Raw genomic sequence first — 26,692 nt, 5'->3', positions numbered from 1 at the left:
TACATATATACGATGGAATATTCTTGTTGTTTAGTCACTAAGTCATGTCTGACTCTTTCCCTCATACCTTGTCTTCTTGTCCCCATACCTCTTTCCATCTGGCTATTCCCGAGTTATACGTGTGTGCCTGCAAAGTCCCTTCAGTCGGGTCTGACTCTGTGACCCTATGGACTGTGGCCCGCTGGGCTCCTCTGTCCTTGGGATTCTCCAGGCAAGAATACTGGGATGGGTTGCCATGCCCTCCTCCAGGGGATCTTCCTGACCCAGGGGTCAAACCTGTGTCTCTGAATGTCTGCTGCATTGGCAGATGGGTTCTTTACCACTAGTGCCACCTGGAAAGCCTGTTCCTGACTTGTATCTTTGAATAATAATCCCAGGACTTCCCTGGTGGTCCAGTGATTAAGAATCCACCTGCCAAGGCAGGGGACATGAGTTCAGTCCCTGGTACGAGAAGATCCCGCATGCCTCAGAGCAATTAGACCTGTGACCTCAAGGACCGAAGGCCGAGGGCCTGGAGCCTGTACTCCGCAACAAGAGAAGCCGCCGCAAGGAGAAGTCCGCGCACCACAGCTAGAGGAAAGCCGTGCACAGCAACAGAGACCCAGTGCAGCCAAAACTTAATTGACAAAGAAGTAGTAGCCCAAGTACCATCGATCCCTCTCCTGTTACATGGCCTCTCTCTCTGAGCCACACCTGTGGCCCCCTGGAGAAGTCCCGCTGATCAATCAATGGCAAAACAGAAAACTTGGGGCTAGTTTCCAGAGAGTTCTGCTTGATGTGCAGACACCACGTGAAAGGGAAAAACTGCAGCATGACAGACCTTTTCTGAAACCTCCCTGAAAGCCAGAGTGAAGAGAAATCCTCTGGGGTGCGGGGGCAGGGGAAGGAACTTCAGGCAGGGCACCTGACTGTCCATTTCACTTGGAAGGAGGAATGGCCAGAGGTGTGATTATACACTGATTCACGGGCTGTGGCCAATGGCTTGGCTGGGTGGTCAGGAATTTGGTTAAGAACATGAATGGAAAATTGGTGTCAAGGAGATCTGGGGCAGAAATATATGGATAATCCTCTCTGAATGCTCACCGTTCACCTCAGTAGGATATTTCAATAATCAAGTGGATAGAATGACCTGTTCTGTGGACACCTGTCAGCCTCTTTTTTTTTTTTTTAACATTTATTTACTTGTTTTGGCCAGCGCTGGGTCTTCATTGCTGTGTCCGGGCTTTTTCAACTTGCAGTGAGTGGGGGCTCCTCTTCACTGCAGTGGCTTCTCTTGTTGCAGAGCACAAGCTCTAGGGTGCTCGGTCCTCAGAGGTTGCAGCCCGTGGGCTCTGGGCCCAGGGTCAGTAGTTGTGGCACACGGGCTTAGTTGCCCCAGACCAGGGATCGAACCCACATCCCCTGCGCTGCCAGGCAGATTTTCAACGGCAGGACCACCAGGGAAGCCCCAGTCAGCCTCTTTCCCCAGCTACCCCTGCCTTCGACTGGTGGGCTCACGAATGTAGTGGCCACGGCGGTGACAATGCAAGTCATACGTGGACTCAGCAACACAGACTTCCACTCACCAAGGCTGACCTGGCTACGGCCACCACTGGGGGCCCAGTCTGTCAGCCCGGAGACCCGCTGGGCCTCAGTCAGGGCACTGCTCCCCAGGGTGATCAGCCAGTTACGTGGTGGCAGGCTGATTCCAGTGAACCTTCTCCGCGATAAAAGGGCAGCCTTTTGTTCTTACTGGGACCGGCAGGTACTCTGGATACCGATCTGCCTTCTCTGCAAGCAAATGTCTCTGCCCAAACTACCATCGATGGCTGCCTTGGTGGTCCAGTGGTTGGGAATCCACCCACCAATGCAGGAGACACGGGTTTGATCCCTGGGCCGGGAGGATCCCATCCGCCTCAGAGCAACTAAGCTCATTGTTACAGCTACTGAGCCCGAGAGCCACAGCTACGGAAGCCCACGTGCCCTAGAGCCTCTGCTCCGCAGCCAGAGAAGCCATCGCAATGTGCCCCGCACCGAAGGGTAGCCCCTGCTCACCGCAACGAGAGAAGACCTGAGTGCAGCCACAAAGACCCAGAGTGTAGCCACAAAGACCCAGCGCGACCAAAAGTAGAAAAAAATTATCATTTTTAAAATAATAAGGAAATTCAGGCAGAGAACTCTGCAACAAGAGAAGCCACCACAATGAGAAGCCCAAGTTCCTCAATTAGAGAACGGCCGTACACAGCAACAACTGCTAAGTCACTTCAGTCGTGTCCGAGTCTGTGCGACCCCATAGACGGCAGCCCACCAGGCTCCCTCATCCCTGGGATTCTCCAGGCCAGAATACTGGAGTGAGTTGCCATGCCCTCCTCCAGCGGATCTCCCCCACCCAGGGATTTTACCCTGGTCTCCTGCATTGCAGGCGGATTCTTTACCAGCTGAGCCACCAGGGAAGCCCCCAGTGTTACAAAGGGAAATAATATCCTGCTTCGGAGATCCTGGTGTCTCTGTGTCATGCTGGCAGACCCCAGACCAGAACACAGCAGAGGCCGCCACTGGGGGGAGGGCGGCGGCCTCTCAGTTGACTTGTCACCATCAGCCTTGCTATAGAAAGTGTGCTCCACAGTCCAGAATTGTCAGCATCACCTGAGAGCTTGTTAGATGCAGACTCTCAGGTCCACCCCACCCCTGCTGAGTCAGGCTCTGCATTTTAACAGGATCTGCAGACCCTCCCCGTGCATTGAAGATGGGGAGAGGCTGCTCCCACCCCACATTCTGGAGTCTCAGCCAGGCTGGGCAAGCACGTGGCCTGTGTGGCTGCTGAAGCAGCTTTCCTAAGGTCCCTCTGGGGGGTTCAAAGTCTTCATGAAGCGCCACAGGAGGTTCCCATGCACCGTGGGGACACCGTCCCTGTGACAAGAGTTCCCATTGCACCTCCTCCCCACCCCCCAGGCTCCTGCTCTGCAGGGGAAAGTCCGAAGAACATGAGGCTGGAGACTGTGGAAGGGGGGAGGCTGACTGCACCCCCAACTGAGACCTACTGGGTAACGCCCAGGAAAGGAGCCCCAGGGAGGTGCTTTCCCCAACAGTGGGGAAACTGTGTACGTGTGTGTGTTTGTGTGTCTAGGGTGAGAAGTCAAGCTGCCAAAGGCAAAAACAGCAGCGCTTCCCACGGAAATGAAATTTAACAGAAAGGGAAGAGGGAAGACGAGAGAAGGCAGGAGGGAATGAGAGAGGTGGGGAAGGGGAAGTCAGCTGAGAGTGAGGCCCCGCCCCCGCTCCACGTAACTTAGCAGCCTGACCTTCCTTGGGGGCCAAGCTTATCATAGAGCGGGAAGGACAGCAGAGCTCACAGGGCAACTGCAGTGCCTGTGAGACTTTCTGGAGCAGAAGTTCTCCTCACAGAGAGAGGGACGCAGCAGACAGCAGGCACCATGGAGCCCCCCTCAGGCCCTTCCCGCAGACGGTGCGTCCCCTGGAACAGGCTCCTGCTGGCAGGTGAGTGGGGACAATTCTCAGGGAGTGGGCAGAGACAGTTTTCAGGGAGAACAGGAGACTGGGTGGGATCACTGGGGGAGACGGGGCTCTGAGAGGGGACAGGGTGCTTCTGTTCAGACCTGAGGGCAGAGGACAGGGGAGCAGGGAGCGTAGGGCCGGGGGCTCAGCCACAGGAGACTCTCCATGAACTAGAACTGGTGAGGGGCAGGAAAACTTCAACTAGTGTAGCTTTTACAAGTTATTCTTCACTGAACAGTAAGTGTTGAAAACTGATGACGATAATAATAATTTATGTCTGGGAGTCACTACAGAAAAACACTTAACCACGACACTAAACATTGTCCTTACCCCCCACCCTCAGAAACTGACAAAACCAGGCTGTGGAATTCCTGGGACCCCACATTCCGTCATCCCCAGGTACAATGCCTGGAGCCTGGCCCTGGCACTGCGTTTCAAGCAGGATCAGACAAGCCCCTGCCCTCACGGAGCTTACACTCTGTGGGAGGAAGACAGACAAGCAGACAGATCTAGACTGTGCTGTCAGGCGCTGACAGGCGTCATGCAGGAAATGGAGCAGGGAAGGGTCAGCAAATGAACACGGAGGGTCTTCACAGCAGGTGGTCGGGGGGGAAGGACATCTCCCAAGAGGCCCCTGAGTGTGAGCAGTTGTGTGAGGGCAGTGAGGGAGTGAGCCGGGGAAAACTGGGGAAGCAGAGGAAATACAGAGTCCACAGGGGCCGAAGTGATGGGGCTCATGCTACTAAGCTTGAACCACACCCACACACACACATACGCACACCCACACACACTAAGGCTTGAGGGATGAAGAGACCAGCTTAGGACCCAGGGCACCATTTCCCCATCCCCCACACAGGTCAGAATATTAACTGATTTCTCTCTCTTCCCTCCTAGCCTCACTCTTAACTTTCTGGACCCTGCCCACCACTACCCAGCTCAGTATTGAAACGGTGCCACCCCTTGCTGCAGAAGGATCCAATGTCCTGCTACTTGCCCACAACTTGACAGAGAAAACTCTATGCTATTTCTGGTACAGAGGAGAAAGGGAAGAAACCATTAAGCTAATTGCATCGTACACAGTAGCCACTAATTTAATTACCACAGGGCCTGCACACAGCGGTCGGGAGACACTTTACCCCAATGGAACCCTGCTGATCCAGAACGTCACCCAGAAAGACACAGGATCCTACACCCTGCTCATTACAAAGGATGATTTAAAGGCTGGACAGACGGGACACCTCTATGTACACCGTGAGTGCTTCCTCTTACCTCGGGGTGTTGGTGTGGGGAGCGGTTGAATTCTGCTCTGACAGACCCTGATGGTGCCTCCTTCTCCCTCTACATTATGTGCCGTGTTGGGGTTTGAACATTTAGTGCAGGACACACACAGTGGAGACGAACTCCAAAGGGTCAGAATTCCACTCAGGGGCTCTGGACCCTGCAGACACTGCAGAAAGAAGGACGGTCTGATGCGAGGGACTCAGCAGAGGGAGAGAACTCTCAGTCCAGCCCCCCTGGGTCCTCCCTGCGACCATGACCCTGAGGAAGACCCTGCAGGACTCAGCAGGGGCCTGGCCTGAGGGATCCTCACAGAGATGCTCAGGCCCACGGGGAAGCCCCTCCCCAGACCCTGTCCCAGGGTCCCGGCTCCAGCGACCACGGAGAACCTGGGCCGCTGGTGGGTGTTGGCCTCCCAGGCGGGGCTGACGGGCGGGTGATCCCAGCTCCCTGAGGCCAGGGTTTCTCAGCAGGTCACCAGCCAGGGCTCAGCCCCAAGAGCCGCGTCTGAGCAGGGGTGGAGTCCAGTCCTTCCCCTGAGACTCAGCATGGAGAGCAGGCTAGGCTGGATTTTTGAATTTTTTTCAATTAAGATATTTTTATTTACTTATTTGGCTGCACTGGGTCTTAGTTGGGGCATATGAGATCTTCTCGTTGTGGCGCAAAAACTCTTCATTTCAGGATGTGGGATCTAGTTCCCAGACCAAGGATCAAACCTGAGCCCCTTGCATTGGGAGTGTGATGTCTTAGCCACTGGACCACCAGGGAAGTCCCTGAATTTTTTGATAGTCAAAAAAAATTGTGGGAAAAGATCCTGGAAAGTTAACGTTAAGAAAAAAAAAACAAACAAATTCCACTTGATGATGAGGATGTTAGACATATGGGCTGAGAAGAGGGTCCTGGTGCTGATACTACAGAGGTGTCCAGGGAGACTGGTCAGGGGTCATCCCAGGGTACCTGGGGGTCAGAGAGGAGGTACAGTCCTCTCCTTACAAATCATCAATGAAGAGCGGCTCCATTCCTTGATCACAAATTCAGGGCCATCCTCTGGGTCACTTTTACAGAGGTCACTGGGGCCCGGGGCTGGCTGAGATCTCTAGAGGCAGCATGGCCCAGGCCCCTGACCCACTCTCAGCAGTCACCACTCTGTCTCTCCACAGACCCAGTGGCACGGCCCTCGCTCCAAGCCAGCAACACCACAGTCACAGAACATGAAGGTCCCGTGGTCCTGACCTGCCTCACAGATGAGACTGGGGTCTCCATACGCTGGTTCTTCGAGGGCCAGAGTCTCCTCCTCACAAGGGGGATGACACTGTCCCTGGACAATAGCACCCTCACCATAGACCCCGTCAGCAGAAAAGACAATGGGGATTATCAGTGTGAGGTCTCCAACAGGGGCAACTCCAGCAAAAGTGACCCCCTCAGGCTGCATGTGAAATGTAAGTGACCATTTGCCTTATGCTATATCTTTCTCTGCGGATTATTCTAACAATCGTGTGGAAAATGGAGGGAGGTCACAGTGGGCAGAATATCAAATGAGATCACTACAGGGCTTCCGAGGTGGCTAGGTGTTAAAGAATCTTCCTGCAATGCAGGAGACGAAGGTTTGATCCCTGGGTTGGGAAGCTCCCCTGGAGGAGGAAATGGCAAGCCACTCCAATATTCTTGTTTGGGAAATCCCATGGACAGAGGAGCCTGGCGGACTACATTCCATAGGGTTGCAAAGGCTCAGACACAACGAGCAACTGAATACACGCACATAGTAAACAGGTGGCAGAATGAGTAACAGCTCAATCTCTGAATCAAATAGTTTTTTCTCCTGGGTTTAGCATTTTAGTGTAATTTTCAGAAGATTCCTTGTTGTTGTTTTTGGCTATTACCATTTTTTTAATGTGAAGAATACATAAAATATATAATTTTAGTCATTTTTAAGACTGCAGGTCAGTAGCATTAAGTACATTCACATTGCCACTATCCATTTAGAACCTTTTCATCTTATTAAAAACTCTGTACCCCTTAAACAATAACTTCTAGAAGTCCCCCACCTCAAACCCTGGCAAACACCATTCTACTTTCTTTGTCTCTATGAATTTGATTATGATAGTCATTTTGTATAAGTGGAATCATGTTATAGTTCAGTCGCTCAGTCGTGTCCAGCTCTTAGCACCCCCGTGGACTGTAGCACACCGGGCTTCCCTGTCCTTCACCATCTCCCAGAGATTGCTTAAACTCATGTCCATTGAGTTCGATGATGCAATCCTAGCATTTCATCCTCTGTCATCCCCTTCTCCTCTGCCCTCCTCCCAGCATCAGGGTCTTTCCCAATGAGTTGGCTCTTTGCATCAGATGGCCAAAGTAGTGGAATCATATAACATTATAATTATCCCTTTGGGTCTGATTTATTTCACTTACTAGCATTATGTCTTCAAGGCAGCATCCATATTATAGCATATATCTGAATCCTTGTATGTATACACAATATTTGATCATTCATAAGTTGATTGTCTTTTAAATTGCTTCCATCTTTTGGCTGTTGTGAATATGCTACCATGAACACGGGTGTATGAGTATCTGCTCAATCACTGCTTTCAATCTTTTTTATTGTGGCTGCGCTGGGTCTTCATTGCAGCGTGCGAGCTCTTCATTGTGGTGTGCGGGCTTTCTTTAGTTGCAGTGTGATGGCTTCTCTGGCTGTGGCACATGGATTCTCCTGTTCTCGGGCTTAGTTGCTCCGAGGCATCTGGGACCTTAGTTCCCTGACCAAGGATTGAACCCATGTCCCCTGCATTAGAAGGTGGATTCTTAACCACTGGACCACTAGGGAAGTTCCTGCTTTCAATCTTTTGGGCACACAACCACCAGTGGAATCACTGGATCAAATGACAATTGTCCAACTGTTTGATGAACGGCCATGTAGTTTCCCAAGGTGGTTGTACCATTTTGCATTCTCACCCGCAATGCATAAAAGTTTCAATCTTTATACATCCTTGCAAACACTTGCTCTTTTCTCTTTGCTTTCTTTTCTTTTTTCCACAACCATTCTAAAGGGTAAGAAGTGATATCTCACTGTGGTTTTGATTTGAATTACCCTAATTACTGGTGATGTTGAGCATCTTTTTTGTGATTATTGGCCACGTGTTTCTTTCTTTTTTTTTTTTTTTTTGGTCTCTTTTTTTAAAAAAAATTATTGGAGTATATTTTACAATGTTGTGTCAGTTTCAGGTGTATAGTAAAGTGATTCAGTTATACATATATGTGTATAGATTCTTTTCCAGACTCTTTAGCCATATAGATTATTACAGAATATTGAGTAGAGCTCCCCATGCTATAGTAGGTCCTTGTTGGTTATCTATTTTATATCTAGTAGTATGTACATGTTTACCCCATGCTCCTCATTTATTCCCACACACACACATTTCCCCTTTGGTAACCATAGGTTTGTCTTCTAAATATGTTGAGTGTGTTTGAGTTTTGTAAATAAGTTCATTTGTATCACTTTTTAAAATAGATTCCACTTATGAGTGATAGCATATGATATTTGTCTTTCTCTGTCCAACTTGGTTCACTTAGTATGAGACTCTCTAGGTCCATCCATGTTTTTGCAAATGGGACTATTTCATTCTCCTAATATTTGAGTAATATTCCATGGTACATATATGTACCACATCTTCTTTATCCATTCCTCTTGTTTACATCTTCTTTAATTTCTTTCAGTAGTGCTTATTTATAATTCCTAAATGTATAAATCTTTCACCTTCCTTGTTAATTTCTAAGTATTTTGTTCTTCTGATACTATTTTTAATATCAAAATAGAATAAAATTTTCTTAACTTCCTTTTTGAATATTTTATTGTATATAAGAGCAACTAATCTTTACATGTTGATTTAGTATCCTTCAACTTTGATGAATTGTTTATTAGTTCTAACAGTTTTCTGGGAAATCTTTATCATTTTCTACATATAAGGTCATGTCAACGACAAACAGAAATAATTTTATTCTTCTTTTGCAATTTGGATGTTTTTTGTTTCTTTTTCTTGCCTAATCCCTCTGGCTAGTATGTCCAATATTATTTTGAATAGAGTTGGAAACAGCAGGCATTGTTGTCATGCTCTGATCTCAGAAAATAAATGTTCATTCTTTCACCATTTAGGATGATGTTAGCTGTGGGATTTTTACATATGGCCTTTATTATGTTGAGGTGGTTTCCTTTATTTCCTAGTTTTGAGTGTTTTATCCTAAAAGGTTAGTGGGTTTTTTTCAAATGGTTTTATTTATTTAACCTCCTTACTTTATACATCTGTTCATATAATCTATTTCTTTATGATTACATCTTGGTAGCTCTCATATTTCCAGGAATTTGTCCATTTCACAGATTATCCAATTTGTTGGCATAGGATTATTCCTAGTACTCTTATATTTTGTATTATTTTTGTAGAATTAGTAGTAATGATTCCACATTCGTTTCTGATTTTTATAATTTGAAACTTCTTTTTCTTAGTCAATCTAGTTAAAGATTTGTCAATTTTGTTAATCTTTCTGAAGAACAAAATACTGGTTTTATTGATTCTATCTACTGTTTCTCCATCCTCTAATTTGTTTATCTCCATTCTAATTATTATTATTTCCTTCCTTCTGCTAGCTTTGGGTTTAGCTTTTTTCTTGTCCCTTAAGTTGTAAAATTAGGTTGTTGATTTGAGATCCTTCTTTTAATATAAGCATTTACAATTATAATTCTTGCACGAGATTCTTCACTTCTCTGAGCCTCAGAGCCCTCAAGAGAGAACTGCAATGAAAGAACCTTCTTTATGGCATTTTTTCACAGATTTAATGTAATATTCAACTAAACCCTTAGCAAAATACTCACACAGGGAACATTTTCCAAACAATTTAGCTGCTATAATTATTACTATTATCATTGTTGTTGCTGCTGTTTAGTTACTAAGTCCTGTCCAACTCTTTGAGGCCCCATGGACTATAGCTCGTCAGGCTCCACTGTCCATGGGATTTCCCAGGTAAGAATACTGGAGTGGGTTGCCATTTCCTTCTCCAGGGGATCTTCTCAACTTCATTAGGCTATATAAAGTCAGGTATTCCTGGGACTACTTGACTCTTGATCCACATCTCATTAGCCGTATGGCTTTAGGTTTTGCACCATTGTAAACCTCAGATTTTCCATCTATAAAATGGAAATAATGTCTATCTGACTGGGTTATTATATGAATTAAATGAGATATTTGGCAAATATATAGCACAGAGCCTGGCACAGAGTATGTACATCATAAGCTGACATTAGCACTGATTTTCAGTCTTGAGTTGAAAGGTGAGGACCACTGAAGTGAAAAAGAAGAAACAGACAAAAGGTGTTATATATTTGGGGAGGGAGGGAAAGCACAAAGATCCACAGGAACATGTTACTTACTAAATATGGAAGAGAGGAAACAGGGGTGTTGAGTACAAGGTTTCATGTCTAGTATGATAGTTTTCATTCCATGAGATGCAGCCAGGATGGGATTAGACATCTAAGACATTCCTTGCAGAAAATGCCTGTGAAGGCAAGTGAGGCAGGAGTGGGAGGAGCCTGGGAGGGTCCTCAGAGCAGGATGCACATTGGATCCCTAGGAAGGAGGAAGTTTCAGGCTGCCGTGCAGTTCTAAGAGATATCTGCAAAGCTGGCAAGGAGCCCTTGAATTAAAAGTCACCCATCACACAAAAAAATTTATTTCTCACAAAATTGCGATTGATTTCATATTCCTGCTGGAAACCTGTGTGAAGGGTGGTCTCTGTGAAAAGGGGTAGTGAATTCAGGGGGCCTTCCATCAATTAAGTCCCCACCATAATACACCTCCAATGGCTCAGATGGTAAAGAGCCGGCCAGCAATACAAGAGACCCGGGTTTGATCCCTGGGTCGAGGGGACCCCGGATCAGGAAGATCCCCAGGAGAAAGAAATGGCAACCCACTCCAGTATTCTTGCCTGGGAAATCCCATGGACAGAGGAGCCTGGCGGGCTACAGTCCATGGAGTCACAATGAGTCAGACAGGACTCAGGAACTCACACTTTCATAAGACACCTAACAGGTGCATATTCATGGCAGCCATACCTGGTACCCAGGTAAAGATGTAACCATGAAAAGATGGGAAGTGATAGCATACAAAAATACCCATCATCGGTCCTTCTTACATTTCCAAAGACTTCAAACTTATGAGTGCATAAAAGCCAGGTTGGAATTGAGGAATGTGGTCACCAACCTAGAAATACAATCACAGAGGAAAAACTCGCAAGGTTACAGGCGGTTACTCACCTCACAGCAACCTTCCACAGAAAGTTTATACCTTGGAGGAACAAGCAGAGACTATTTATTTCATATTGAGTCATTTCCTGAGCCCCTCCCACTGTAAAATAATGTCACCTTCATTCATTCCTTCTTCTCTTTTCTATCCACAACAGATAAGCCGACACCCGAAAGTTCTTCTGACCTCTCAGCTGGTGCCATTGTCGGCGTCGTGATTGTAGCTGCGGCTGGGGTAGCTCTGATAGCAGCCCTGGTGTATTTTCTGTACATCAGAGAAACTAGACGGTATGCCACCTTTCCTCTTGTTCCGCTTTCTTTGAGGCTGACTGCCCTGCTTGGGCGAGGGAAGGAGACTTCCTCTCTGACTCTGGCCTAGATCTGCTCCTCAGTCTTCCTGCTTCCCGGCGCTGATTCTTATGGGTCTCCTCTTCCCTGGTCTTCATGTTTCCTGTAACCCCCTGTGTCTTGGATATGGCTGTTCCCACCTCCATCTGGTTTAGAGGGGGCAGAGCCAATTGTGTTCCTCTGTCCCAGGCAGGGAAACCAAGGTCCAAGAAGGAAAACCAATGAGGACATGAAAGGAGGATCAGGAGGAAGGGAGACCTGTGCTCTGTCGACCACAAGAGCAGGAGGAGGGAGGGACAGGACTGGAAGAGAACCTAAGAAAAGCAGGAACAACCCAAGGCCTCCTGGGCAATAAATAAAGTGAGAAATATCCAGCATCTAACTCCAAAAGTGGAAAGACGCCTGGGTAGAAATAGAAGCATTTGAGATGAATGGCCATAAATGTTCTGAAGAGCCAGTAAACCAGAGAGGAGTAAACATGAGAGGGGGTAATGGGTAGATTGAAGACAGAGGTCCTAGGAAGAAAGAGGATCAACCAAGGTAAAAATGAACATGGAGGAACCCCATGGAATCATGCCAACACTGTGCTTCCTAATTCAAGGAGCAGAGACCCTGTGCCTGGGAATAGTAGTCACTGTGTGTGATATTTATTTAGGGCAACTGACCAGGGCGATCTCACAGAGCACAAATCCTCAGATCACAACCACAGTAAGTAGAGTCACTCACTCAGTGAGAGCTGATTTGTTCCACCACGTGCCCTGACTGACCAGGGAACCCCTACCTTCTGAAATATGAGAGGTGATCTCAGTCTCCACCCTCAGTTTGGCACAGGTCCTCACACCCTTCCTAGTCATGGAAGAGTCCCCAGAGACATGGCCCCTCTGAGGCCACACAAGCCAGGCAGCCGTGAGATGGCCGAGCTTCCAGGAGCCCTTTCCTCATCCTACCTCCTTCCCCCTCCTGCCTCTGTTATGGATGCGGACTTCTCCTCTGGTGAGACTTTCCCTGCCTCTGGTGCTCTGGGTGCTGTGAGCCTCAGCCCCTCCTGCCTCTGGAGCCTGCCGCCTAGACACACATCTTGTGAGACACACGTGGGCAAAACTCAGGCCTTGTGAACTGGCAGAAATCTTCAGAAGTGCACTGAGGGCTCCCCTCAACACCCCCACCCCGCCCCACCACCACCTTAGTCTAATGCACTGGGGTCTGGACCACAGACTGAGGGAAGAGAAATCCTTAAGTCTTAATCATGGGCCCCCACCCTCCCACCACCTGCCACCTCCTTCAGCTAGAAGTCACATCAGCTTTAGGAACAGTCCTTTCTGAGGCCATAAGGCAACTCTGCATTTTCATGGGTTGATGACTCTCCTTTGTTTCCCCTGGTCAAGTACACTCTGACAGTTCACCTGAAAAGGTAAGCACAGCCAGCTTCACTGGCTCCTTTTCTCATGGAAATATCTCTGTGTAGAATGGGTTAGTCTTGTAGACACAAATGGGAAATCAGTTTCGGTCAAACTTCCTCACTGCAGCAACAAAGAAGCATTACTCCTACAAGTCCACCTCACTGGACTTGATCACAGCTGGGACCATGGACAAGTAACTTAACCTCATAGGGCCTCAGCTGAGTCCTCTGAAAAATGGGTGTGCTGCCTACTTCACAGAGGAGGTCAAGGAATTAAATGACATAACAAAGGTAAAACACTCAGCACAGTGGCCAGAGCAAGAAAGGCACTAGATCATTCTCCCTCTTCTGCCTCCAGGCTGACTCTGGTGTTCCTGACAAATGATAATTTCCAGTAGTATAGACCTGAGGTCTTGATTCCCTTACCTTCTAATACGTTTACTGAATTTTCCTCATCTTAATCTTCAACAGAATACACATATAAACTGAAAAATGCTTCAATCATAAGTATTGGGTTGACCCAAATTTGTCTTTCCGTGAGATCTTATGGAAAAAGCTGAATGAGCTTTCTGACCAACCTAATAGTTTTAACAGTGTGTAAGTTTCCACAAGTTGTTCATATCTATGTAAAGAGTACCCAATCATTTAAAAAAAAGTCAGCCCCCCTCAACACACACACACACACACACACACACACACACACAATGCTCCAGTTACTTCCCTCTGAAGAGTAAAGACTGTCTTCACTTCCAATGCATTAGACTACATTTACTTGATTATGTGCTTATATAATGAGAAACACAGTGTACATGGATCTGGCTTCTTTCATTCAAAATTGTTTTGCAAGATTCATTCATATCGTTGTGTGCCTTTATTGTCTATTTATTCTTATTGCTGTGCCATCATATTCCACTGTAGAATTCTATAATCATCTATAATGTTCTAATGATCATTCAATAGGATGTCACTAAGCAGAGAATATAGGTAATAAAAGCCCTTCCCTAAAGCTAAAAGTTTCAGAGTGGTAAGAGCATGGGATGCTAAGTGACCCTGGAGAAGGTGAGGGTGTGGCCTATGATGCTGATTTAACTGACTGTTGCTCATGCCTTTCAGGTTAATGAAGTTGAATATTCCTCCCTGAACTTCAATGCCCAGGAGATAAAAAAGAAAGCGACTTCAGCCTCCCCATCTCCAACACATACAGAAACCATTCAGAAGTGAAAAAACAGTAATGGAACCTGTCATGCTTGTTGCACTGTTGACTTATTCCAGGCTTCTCACCCCCATCCCCAGGGGATCCCTCTGTCCTCAGGGAAAATGGGGACAGAGTCTTCCCCCAGCTCCTTGGACCCCTAATGAGGCTCCTCCAGGCTGCCTGTTCACAGCCCCCTCCTTCAGTGTCAGTGGATGAAAAGGCACATCCACGAGGAGGTCTGTAGGAAACTAAAACTTCCTCGTCATTGAAATCAAGCAAAGCAGACCTTGGGAGAAAGTTGCCAGAACCTCTGCCCCTAGACCAGTTTTAAACTTGTGTATTCAGAACACATTCATTCCTTCCCACCTCAGTCCTATTGGAGTCTAACATGAATTTGCCATAACCTGGAGAATTATTTCTTATCCACTGAAATGCCTGTGCCAGAAAAAAAGAGCAAGGAGAAGGAAAATGAAGAGCTTCTGCACTCTGAAACCCGATGTGAACCCGCCATTCACGGGAAGACACATACATGACCAGCTCTGAGCTGGGAAGTTCTACACCTTTGTCCGCTTTCAGTGTTCTCTACCTGCAGGATCAGGGACTAAGCAACTTGCTACTTAGCTGGAATAACATCTAAAACCTTTGAAGGCATGCATTCAGAGAACTCGCTAGAAGCAACTAGAAAACAACTTCTCAGCATTCGTAAGTGTATCTTGATGGAAACTGCAAAACCAAACAAACAAACAAAAACAACACACACTGTTTTAGTAATGCTATGGGCTTTATTCAAGGCAATGCCCGGAGACTGAGGGGTCATCAGTTTATGGGGCAGTCAGCTCATACCAGATGCAATCTGCTGGGATTGGGGAAAGGACTCAGAAGGTCACCCTGCAGAGATTATTTAAATAATGGTCAAAGAATGTACAATTTGGGGGTATTGGTTGTTTTTTTCCTTCCTTCCGAGACATTCTGCTATTTTAATTTTTGTAACTGCTTGTTTGTGTGAAAGGTGTTCTGTTTAATTTGCTGCATAAGCCAATCTGACCACTTCAGGGGAAAGAACCTACCAAAGCCCCTCATGTCCCTCTGGCCATGAGCTCCCTAAGTCTTTTGTGTCAGAGGCTCTGCACAGAAAATAAGAAGTAGCAGTTGTCTACCTCCACGGCCAGAAATGGGTCTCACTCCGTTTCTAGGTATCTCAGGCCAGTCATCAACCCCCTTCTCTTGTGTGTTCCCGCCTGTGCCTGTTCTGTCCGTCTGCCCCGCTTACCTTCTCAGGACGCCTTCTTGAGAAGCAGGAGCGCCCTGCAGGGAACACGGCCCCTCGCGCTGTTAGCATTGCTTACAGCCCAGGAGGCCACACTGGTGCGCACGCTCCTTAGGACACAAGGATTATGACTCAGCCCTGGGTTTCTTGAAGAGCCTCTGGAGTTCTTCTCCCACGGGGTGCACGGGACCCAGTGTGTCGGCACAGAAAGGGAGGACGGGAGTAGGAGAGGCGCCCCTGCTTCCCACCAGCCTTCTGCACAGACGGGGCCTCCTTGGGCTGCTGAGAGAAAGGCTTTATTCCACCTTCTTGACGGACCTCCTGCCGTGTGGAACTGGCCCCCGAGAGGGGTGGCTGGGAGCGCTCTGTACTCAGGTACCTCTTTCAGGGTTTTCTCACCCTGATACAGACTGTGTACACCTCCCCTCATGCAAGGACTTCTGCATAATTTAATTTTGCCTGGCTGAGGCCACTTCTGAATGATTTGTAAAAATTGCTCTATATTTATAATAAATATTGTGTATCAGATATCAACATGCTGCCTCCCAGTTGGTACTGCTTTCTACATTGCCTTCCTTACAGACAGAAGAAATAGAAATTGCTCAACAGGGAGTCAGAGTGAGCCTGTTTCTAAGTCCAGAGGTAATTGATCCTGAGATCTGAGAGCTCAATCAATTCATGTGCACACCTGCTGACAAAGTGCGTCCACCTAGAGCCATAGGTCACTGCTCCAACCTGCCTGGAGGACCTGCCTGTGTTCCTCTGGGAGAAAAGGAGACAGGATGATTTCATGAGTAAAAGGTCTGCTGGAATCTTCACTAGGGATACACCACACTGCCCACGCAGATGGCTCCAGTGCATCCCATGCCTGATCCAGTGTTCACTCCCACAGTCTCCATGGGCTCAGGTGTGTTGAAATCTCTCCTGCACATGCTGCTTCCTTGTTCCCTGTCCCTTTTTCTGCCACTCAGAGAGTCAGAGCACGTCCAACCCAGATAACCTTCCTTTATTAATTCCACCATGAATTAGCCTGTCATCTCATTTCCTTCACTTCCAAGCAATTGGAACATGTGCTGTCTTTCCCCTCCTCAGCCCCTGAATTCCCATGGCCCTCTGCTATGGTGCCTCCATCTCAAGACCACTGGAAGCAGCAATAAAATCAGTACACAGGGCACTTCCCTGGCGGTAAAGAATCCACCTTCCACTGCAGGGGCCACTGGCTGATCCCCTGGTCCAAGAAGATTCCACATGCTATGGAGCAACTAAGGCCATCCACCAGAACTACTGAGCCTGTGCTCTGCAACAAGAGATCCACCACAGTGAGAAGCCCACCCACCACAATTAGAGAGAGGGCCCTCACTCTCCGCAACTAGAGAGAAGCCTGTGAAGCAATAAAGATCAGCCAAACAAAAAATAAACAAATACTTTATTTTTTTAATTGGCAATAGTAATTGATGGCCTTGGACTTCCCAAGTGGTGCTAGTGGTATAAAGAACCAAACCACCACTGCAGGACATGTAAGAGACAAGGGTTCGATCCCTGGGTCACGAAGATCCCCTGGAGGAGGGCATGGCAACCCACCCCAGTGTTCTTGCCTGGAGAATCCCACGGACAGAGGCGCCTGGGGGTCACAGCGCATGGGGTCACAGAGACACAGACAGGACTGCAGTGACGAGGAAGCAGCAGCACCATGAGCCTTTTGCGCTCCATCATGTCCAGTTCTCTGTGACCCCATGGCTGGAGCCCACCATGGAATTTCCCAGGCGTGGACACAGAATGATTTGGAGAGAAGAGTAACCACCATCCTTAGACAAAACGATAGACGTGCCTTTGCTTTAAAATGACCCTGGGTTTCCCAGGTGGCTCATTAGTGAAGAATCCACCTGCCATTGCAGGAGACAAGGGTTTGATCCCTGATCGGGAAAGACCCCACATGGCGCGGGGCAACCAGGCATGCGCTCCACAACTACGGAGCCTGTGCTCTGGAGCCCGGAAGTCACAACTACTGAGCCCACGTGCCCCAGAGCCCATGGTCTGCAGCAAGAGGAGCCACTGCAGTGAGAAGCCCAAGCACCGCAACTGGGGAAAGACCTGAGCAACGCAGACCCAGCACAGCCAAAACTGAACAGACAGATAAAACATTCTTGGTTTAAAACACACACACACACAAGACCTCATGGCTAGGCTATTCCTGAGGAAAACAGACACCCCAGAAGGGGACCCTCCAGACTGACTGTGTCAGCCCCGACCAGAGGTCCGAGAACATCTCCTGACCTGGCTTATTCCCCTCAGTTATTCCAGGAGCACCTGGGACTCTGTGTGAGGTATTCTCTCCCCTCTCTGGGGCTCCTCTGGGGCTTCTGGGTTGAGCCCCTTAATGCCTTCTCAGAGAAAAATTCCTCTAAATTTTTCCCACTCAGCTCACTAGGTTAGTGCTAAGTTTCCCACCTATCTATGTTTATCTTGATGGAAACACAAGGAGGTCTCTGCACCAGAGAAGAGACCATTTACTCAGAGACAGGGACCCAAAGACTTAGATTGGAATGCTGTATGGATTTATCATTTGAGACCTTCTCACCAATACCCTGGGAGAGTCCAGAGCACACAGCGTTCACCGCGACAGTGAGATACGACTTTGTAAGGAAGCCCCAGCAGCCTTGAAGAGCTAGCTCTGTGATGGCTCTTCTCTGGAGCTCAGAAATTACAGTGGGAACCACTGTCACAGAAGTGGGAAACCTCAATGCAATGGGGATAACTAGCTCGAGAGGCAGCAGGTCTAAGAGGCGTTTGTTGTTCACTTGCTAAGTCGTGTCCAAGTCTTTGTGACCCCGTGGAGTGCAGCACACCTGGCTCCTCTGTCCTCCACTATTTCCCATAGTTCGCTCAAATTCATGTCTACTGAGCCAGTACTTAATCACCAAAGGAAAGGTGGACCATGCTCACCCTAATGGACAGTAGAGTCAATGCTGCAATCAGAGGAGTCTGACTCAACAGAGAAGAAAGGCACCGGCCAACTGAAATGAAAGAAACAGGAAGTCTAACCAATTCTTACTTGACCCATATACATGAAAGAGCTCTAAATCAAGTGAACAAAAGGCGAATAAAATCAAGATAACAGAGAGTCATATCCCTCAGTCAATTCCTAGCTTAAAGACCCAGGATCCTTGGGGTGGATGTATCTTTTTCAGCACTACTTACAAGAGCCAGGACATGGAAGCCACCTCAGTGGCCATCAACAGCAGAATGGATAAAGAAGATGTAGCACATATATACGATGGAATATTCTTGTTGTTTAGTCACTAAGTCGTGTCTGACTCTTTCCCTCATACCTTGTCTTCTTGTCCCCATACTTCTTTCCATCTGGCTGTTCCCGAGTTATGCGTGCGTGCAGGCATAGTCCCTTCAGTCGGGTCTGACTCTGTGACCCTATGGACTGTGGCCCGCTGGGCTCCTCTGTCCTTGGGATTCTCCAGGCAAGAATACTGGGATGGGTTGCCATGCCCTCCTCCAGGGGATCTTCCTGACCCAGGGGTCAAACCTGTGTCTCTGAATGTCTGCTGCATTGGCAGATGGGTTCTTTACCACTAGTGCCACCTGGAAAGCCTGTTCCTGACTTGTATCTTTGAATAATAATCCCAGGACTTCCCTGGTGGTCCAGTGGTTAAGAATCCACCTGCCAAGGCAGGGGACATGAGTTCAATCCCTGGTACGAGAAGATCCTGCATGCCTCAGAGCAATTAGACCTGTGTGCCTCAAGGACGGAAGGCCGAGGGCCTGGAGCCTGTACTCCACAACAAGAGAAGCCACCACAAGGAGAAGCCCGCGCACCACAGCTAGAGGAAGGCCGTGCACAGCAACAGAGACCCAGTGCAGCCAAAACTTAATTGACAAAGAAGTAGTAGCCCAAGTACCATCGATCCCTCTCCTGTTACATGGCCTCTCTCTCTGAGCCACACCTGTGGCCCCCTGGAGAAGCCCCCTGATCAATCAATGGCAAAAGAGAAAACTTGGGGCTAGTTTCCTGAGAGTTCTGCTTGATGTGCAGACACCACGTGAAAGGGAAAAACTGCAGCATGACAGACCTTTTCTGAAACCTCCCTGAAAGCCAGAGTGAAGAGAAATCCTCTGGGGGGGCGGAGCAGGGGAAGGACTTCAGGCAGGGCACCTGACTGTCCATTTCACTTGGAAGGAGGAATGGCCAGAGGTGTGATTATACACTGATTCACGGGCTGTGGCCAATGGCTTGGCTGGGCCGTCAGGGATTTGGTTAAGAACATGAATGGAAAATTAGTGTCAAGGAGATCTGGGGCAGAAATATATGGATAACCCTCTCTGAATGCTCACCGTTCACCTCAGCAGGATATTTCAATAATCAAGTGGGTAGAATGACCTGTTCTGTGGACACCTGCAGCCTCTTTTTTTTTTTTTTTTAACATTTATTTACTTATTTTGGCCAGCGCTGGGTCTTCATTGCTGTGTCCGGGCTTTCTCTACTTGCTGTGAGTGGAGGCTCCTCTTCACTGCAGTGGCTTCTCTTGTTGCAGAGCACAAGCTCTAGGGTGCTCGGTCCTCAGTAGTTGCAGCCCGTGGGCTCTGGGCCCAGGGTCAGTAGTTGTGGCACACGGGCTTAGTTGCCCCAGACCAGGGATCGAACTCACATCCCCTGCACTGCCAGGCAGATTTTCAACAGCAGGACCACCAGGGAAGCCCCAGTCAGCCTCTTTCCCCAGCTACCCCTGCCTTCGACTGGTGGGCTCACGAATGTAGTGGCCACGGCGGTGAGGATGCAAGTCATACGTGGACTCAGCAACACAGACTTCCACTCACCAAGGCTGACCTGGCTTCGGCCACCGCTGGTGGCCCGGCCTGTCAGCCCCGAGACCCTGCAGGCCTCAGTCAGGGCACTGCTCCCCAGGGTGATCAGCCACTTACCTGGTGGCAGGCTGATTCCAGTGAACCTTCTCCGCGATAAAAGGGCAGCCTTCTGTTCTTACTGGGATAGGCAGGTTCTCTGGATACAGATCTGCCTTCTCTGCAAGCAAATGTCTCTGCCCAAACTACCATCCATGGCTACCTTGGTGGTCCAGAGGTTGGGAATCCACCCACCAATGCAGGAGACACGGGTTTGATCCCTGGGCCGGGAGGATCCCACCCGCCTCAGAGCAACTAAGCTCAGTGTTACAGCTACTGAGCCCGAGAGCCACAGCTAAGGAAGCCCGCGTGCCCTAAAGCCTCTGCTCCGCAACCAGAGAAGCCACCGCAATGTGCCCCGCACCGACGGGTAGCCCCTGCTCACCGCAACGAGAGAAGACCTGAGTGCAGCCACAAAGACCCAGCGCGACCAAAAGTAGAAAAAACATTATCATTTTTAAAATAATAAGGAAATTCAGGCAGGGAACTCCGCAACAAGAGAAGCCACCACAATGAGAAGCCCAAGTTCCTCAATTAGAGAACGGTCGTACACAGCAACAACTGCTAAGTCACTTCAGTCGTGTCCGACTCTGTGCGACCCCATGGACTGCAGCCCACCAGGCTCCCGCATCCCTGGGATTCTCCAGGCAAGAATACTGGAGTGGGGTGCCATTGCCTTCTCAGACACAGCAACAAAGACCCTGGATAATCCATGATGTTAGGCAGAACCGCGTTGTGTGGGGACTGCTGCATTTCCTCCCCTGTCCACCAGAGGGCAGCAGAGCTCCTCCACGGCCTCGAGCCTCCCCAAGGGTCTCAGACCTCCCTCAGCCCAGCAGTCAGACCCTCACCGGTGTCACCTCAGTCCACAGTCCTCCTCGCTCTCCACGCCCCCCACACTGGACTCCGGCACCTCCTCCATACAGCCAGGCGTGGGCCCACTTCACGCCATTAGGAACTACTATTCCTTCAGGTCTTCAGTGTGTGTCCCCTGGAAGCTGTGGCCCCACTGGACCCCCAAGGAGGAAGAAGAAGGATCCCTCTCACCCGGTGTTACTCACGCCCCCTTTCCAGCCCCTCAGTCCTTTTCTGGAGGCTTCCGATGGGAACAGAACACAAGCTTCTCACAGCCTCTGAGAACCCTGGGAAGACCCTCAACGTGACAGTCGCCTCTGACTCTTTGCGACCCCATGGCTGTAGCCCGCCAGGCTCCTCTGTCCGTCTGATTCTCCAGGCAAGAATACTGGAGTGGGTTGCCATGCCCTCCTCCAGAGGATCTCCCCCACCCAGGCATTGAACCCTGGTCTCCTGCCGAGCCAGCCAGAAGATTTCAGCGAGCAACACGACGCGTTCCTTTAGGCTAAGAAATAAAGACACAGGACAGATGGGGTCGAGAGGATCGCTGCAGTCAACGATGCTCCTTTATTTCTCTAAGCTTCATTTATACTTAAACCAAGAAGGAGGCATCCCAAAGAAAATTCTTCCCCATGTACATCATCTTTAAGATAACAATCACTAGAACTCTCACTAGGCGCCAGAGCACAGGAATGGCATCCTGATTTATCTTAGGGGTAATCGTAAAAAGGCTATCTGTCTGCGTCTTGCGTGCATTCAAGGCTTACTAGTGTTCTGTCTAACTTTGGGTAGTAACTACCAGAGGGGTGGCGGGACAGAGAGCTATGTCCTTGAACAGACTCTTGATAATCAATCAAGGCAGCTCCCAGAGTCAGCTCTTTCAAGCCGCTCCCCGCAGCTCCCCCTCTTTTATTTAGTTAAATGGCATGCCTGATTCTTTTGACGTAAGTAATTACTGTGTAGGACAGCCTTGATGTCCCACAAGTCTGTAATGAATTTCTTTATGATACAGGGAGCAATGCACACAAAAAGCGCAAACACTAGGAGCACAGCCACGACCCCCGAAAAAAGATGCCAAAGTGAGGTTATCGAGGGAAAATTGGAAAACAAACTGTTAACAAACTCTTCAGCATTTTTTGCCAAATCCATACTAGCCCGAGGAGCATTTTCTATATCAAGAATTTCCTGATGAAGTTGTAATAGATCCAAGGAAATGTTTTCATTATACCAAATACCATCTAAATGTAATTTCACTCTGTCCCAAGGAGTTTCAGTATCATTATAAATTTTTGGTGTAACACAAATCCAACGATAGTTAGCATGACATCTAATTTTTGTTCTTAGCTTTAACCCTTGCACTTCTTCTCCCAAAAATCTTACTGCATCATAAGGCGCATTTAGTCTATCCTCTAATTTTCTATCTATATCTTCTTGAATTCCTAAAGCTTTGGAAGTATTTTTTGCCAAGTCGTCTACAATGCTAGCAGTATGCACAGATTGAGCTAAAGATACAGAAGCAGTAACAGCAGAAGCAATCAAAGTTATTAGTGACACTATCCCCAAAATTATTAATCCTATCTCTCTTCGTGGCCTAGCAAGAGCCGTGCGCACTCTTTCCCATAGTTCAAGCCCAGACTCTTCATACCAGGGCTCAGTAAGATTTACAGGCAACCTAACAAAAGGTGGTTGTTTAACTATTAAGACTCCAGAATTATTTCTTATTCCTCGAATGCAATTGGTTAGGGTACAATGAAAACAATGAATATAATATTGACTATTTTTCTTAGTAAGATTTACAGAACCAGCAATAATCATAAATGGATAAGGTACACAAGCCCGAGGATATCTCCAGGTTGCATTCCAAAAAAGTCCACCTTTAACCTTTTCTCCAGTCTGCAGGAAGGATCCGCTTGTTTCAAAAGCGGCCAGCAACTTCCAGACCTCAGTTTGATAAACAAGGGTGCCGCCAAGTTTCCAAATTCTTGCTGCAAACTGTTACTTTCCTTTCCGGGGTTTCTCTCTGAGTCTGGCGACCAGTCCCACAGTGAGTGCGTGCTGTTAGGAATAGAATACACCGTAGCAGTCTCATTCTGGCAGAGTTTCCATGGCACCGCTATATGTTTCCCTTTATGCCCCAGGCCACAGAATGGGATATCCTGGGGTCCCGTTCCATTGCGTCGCTGTGCATGCCCTGTGAGCTTGGTCACACCAGGAATATCCACACTCCAGCCAGTGCTGTAATCAGAATATCCAACATCTGTAACAGTGAGACAACCTGAAACATTATGATTTCGAAAAAAGCACATTGGTAATTGTGAAGAGGATCCAGTATAAGAAATGCTGGCATTCTGCGGAAAAATATGTTTATCAGAAGACCCCCCCAAAAGTATTGTGTCATTCACATACACAGGAACGGAACTCATTTCCCATCCAACAGGCTGTAAAAGAGGGGGATCGGGAATATATGCCCAGAAGACACTGGCTTCCATGGAACTTATCTGGATCAAAAGGAGTAGTAAAGAAATTAATATACTAGTAGGAGAGGCGGGGGAAGGGTTCGGAGCATTCTCACACGCCATCTGTAACAGTGCCTGTATCTGCTGAGCTGTCGGCAGCGGGACCGTCTCCTGGATTGTGAGCTGTCTCATTCGCTCCACCAGTGATCTCCTCCGCCGTGCGTCCCAGCCTTTCCGGGAGCCAGCGCGGCGCTTCGGCATTCTGCGGGAAAACACAAACATGACCTCTCCCCCATGTTAGAACTGGATCCGGCCCATGCCATCTGCCTTCCAGCGGGTCTTTCCACCTGACTAATGGCCGAGCCTTTTTATTGTCATAGTGCCAAAAACGTTGAGCTGCTGATTTGCCATCCCGGTCAAGACTTAGAAAATTCAAAATGAATAAGGCATGGCTGAGGAGATTGTTAGGAGTAATAGTATATAAATTCCCCTTTTTAATTTTTTCAATTGGTGCTGAAGGGTTTGATGTGCCCGCTCAACAATTCCTTGGCCCTGTGGATTATATGGAATACCAGTCTTATGCACAATTTGTAATTGGGCACAGAAGGCTTGAAAATTGCGACCAGTATATCCAGGGTCATTGTCTGTTTTGATGCATTTAGGTAGGGCCATAGCAGAAAAGCTCCGTAAACAATGCTGAATACAATGCTTACTAGCCTCTCCAGGTTGAAGTGTGGCCATGAGGAAACCAGAAAAGGTATCAACAGTAACATGCACATATTTCAATTTTCCAAAATCAGAAATATGTGTAACATCCATTTGCCACAAATCGTTGGGGAGTAAACCCCGAGGATTGATTCCATAAGTGGGAAGAACAAAAAATTGCGGGCAGGTAGGACAAGTTTTTACATTGTGACGAGCGGCCTCTCAGGAAATTCCAAATTGCAGCCGTAATGAATTGCTATTCTGATGGTGTATTGCATGAGAGGCCTGTGCCGCAGAGATAGGGGTTAAGGAAGAATAACATACCATATGGGGGGCTTCATCCGCCAGAGCATTCCCGGCTGTTAAAGGCCCAGGAAGGGCAGTGTGAGCGCGTATGTGCCCAAAAAAGCAAGGATGAGTTCAGGCTCGAATGAGATTCTGAATTTTCAAAAACAAGGTTTGAATAGAGGCCTTTGCAGCTCCAATGAGGGGTACTGTTTCAATGACTGAGAGAGCTCTGACAACATAATGACTGTCAGAGTATAAATTAAAACTTTGAGGAACACGTTGCAGAGCCTGGAGTACTGCAAAAAGCTCTACTTCTTGAGCTGATGAATATGAGGTTTGACAATAATAAGATTCATTCTCGATCACCAAACTGGCCACGCCATTAGAGGATCCATCAGTAAAGACAGTTGTCCCCTTTTCCAAAGGGCATTGCTGCACGACTTTTGGAAAAATAAACTGATGCAGCTGTGCAAATTGTAACAATTTACTAGCAGGATAATGTTGTTTAATCTCCCCTGCATACTGTGCAAGCGCAATTGTCCAATCATCAGAAAATTGAGAGAGCCATAGTTGCTGTTCAGTTGAAAAAGGAATACAAATAAAGTGGGGATCCCTTCCCAAATAAGTAACGGATTCCTGTCTGCCTTTGGCTATTACTTTGGCTACAAGAACATGATAAGGACTTAACACCCGTAGGGGAGAAATTGGTAGGTAAATCCACCTTAGAGGGTTATCTTGAAACAGGACACCGGTAGGTGAATCTTCTGAGGCAAGGATATAAAGTCCCCAAGGCCTTTCATAATCACAGTAACTGGAATGCTGCTGTGATAAGGCAGTTTCCACTTTCTGAAGAGCTCACTCTCCAGCTTCTGTAAGGCTGCGTGGGGAGGTAGGATTATTATCTCCCTTTAAGATATCAAAAAGAGGCTTTAACTCATATGTAGCAAGAGGTAAATAGGGCCTAATCCAATTAATGTCCCCGAGCAACTTTTGAAAATCATTAAGTGTTTTCAGATTATCCCTTCGAAAAACAATGGGCTGAACACCAAATGTCTCCCTTTCTAAACGAAAGCCAAGATAGGAATAAGAAGGAAAGGTTTGCACCTTTTCTTTGGCTATTATAAGCCCTGCAGCCTTCAAAGTTGGTTCCATGAAGGCATAAGCTGCTAACAGATGTTCTTCATCAAAATGTGCCAGCAGTATATCATCCATGTAATGCAAAATGTAAACATCAGAGTATTTTACTCGAGTCTCTTCTAATGCTGCTGCAACAAATTTTTGACATAAAGTCGGACTATTAGCCATACCTTGAGGCAAAACTTTCCATTGATAGCGGCGCATTGGTTGAGAGAAATTAACAGATGGAACACTAAAGGCAAATCGAGGACAGTCTTGAGGTGCCAAGGGAATAGTATAGAAACAATCCTTTAGGTCTATGATTATTATATGAACATTTCTTGGAATAGCCATGGGGGAAGGTAAGCCAGGTTGTAATGCTCCCATGACTTCCATAGTTTCATTAACCTTTTGCGAATCTTGCAAAAGCCTCCATTTTGCAGATTTTTTCTTAATAGCAAAAATGGGCGAATTCCAATAAGCATAATAGAATGTATGTTTCTATTCGGTTACACAGATAATCAGGGTATTCTTTCAGGGAACAGAGAGTGTAGATACGAGCCCTGGAGCTCTTCCTTCCAGGGGGCCTGGTTTTCCAGTTGGCGTGTTGTTTCCATAGATACTGGGCATAGAGCTCAAAGTCCACAGTCCGGCCCAAGATGGAGCCCTGCTTTCAAATGGAGCCAGTTCTGTCTGTTTTCTCTTTCATCCTCCCTCTTGATGCTCTTAACTCATAGTATGAGCATCATTCACAGGGATATATTGCACCCTGACTCTTCGACCTCCACTTTGGGAGAATGACATCAACCTTTGGGTTACAAAGTTCATAATACTTTGTAAAATAAAGGGTCCACAAAGCAGAACTATCAAGTCAACTGTAACAATGGTAAATATAGTTTTCCACCAATCACCCTTCACCCAAGATAGGACTGAAGGTCAAAACAGAATTTTATCATCAGACGTAATTTTACCTGACCTTTCATGTCATCTAGGGTGGCTGATCGATAGCCAGACAAATCAGGAATATATACACAACAATGAACTTTAATGACAGAACAGGTCCCTCTTTGTCCTGAAACAGGTTAGTTTC

At 47.6% G+C, this 26,692-nt stretch overlaps 1 long non-coding RNA gene across 1 annotated transcript; it reads left to right on the top strand.

The window, feature by feature from the left end:
• Window positions 1-6,018: 6,018 nt before the first annotated feature.
• On the top strand, window positions 6,019-12,101 carry LOC136161406 (uncharacterized). Its single transcript, XR_010661725.1, has 3 exons — window positions 6,019-6,212; window positions 11,221-11,350; window positions 12,066-12,101. It is a non-coding gene; the product is annotated as an uncharacterized lncRNA (long non-coding RNA).
• Window positions 12,102-26,692: the final 14,591 nt, after the last annotated feature.

Source organism: Muntiacus reevesi, chromosome 2, assembly GCF_963930625.1.
Source record: "Muntiacus reevesi chromosome 2, mMunRee1.1, whole genome shotgun sequence".
Lineage (NCBI taxonomy): Eukaryota > Metazoa > Chordata > Mammalia > Artiodactyla > Cervidae > Muntiacus > Muntiacus reevesi.
Note: the sequence above shows the minus strand (reverse complement) of the source record. Positions and strands in the feature narration are given on the sequence as shown.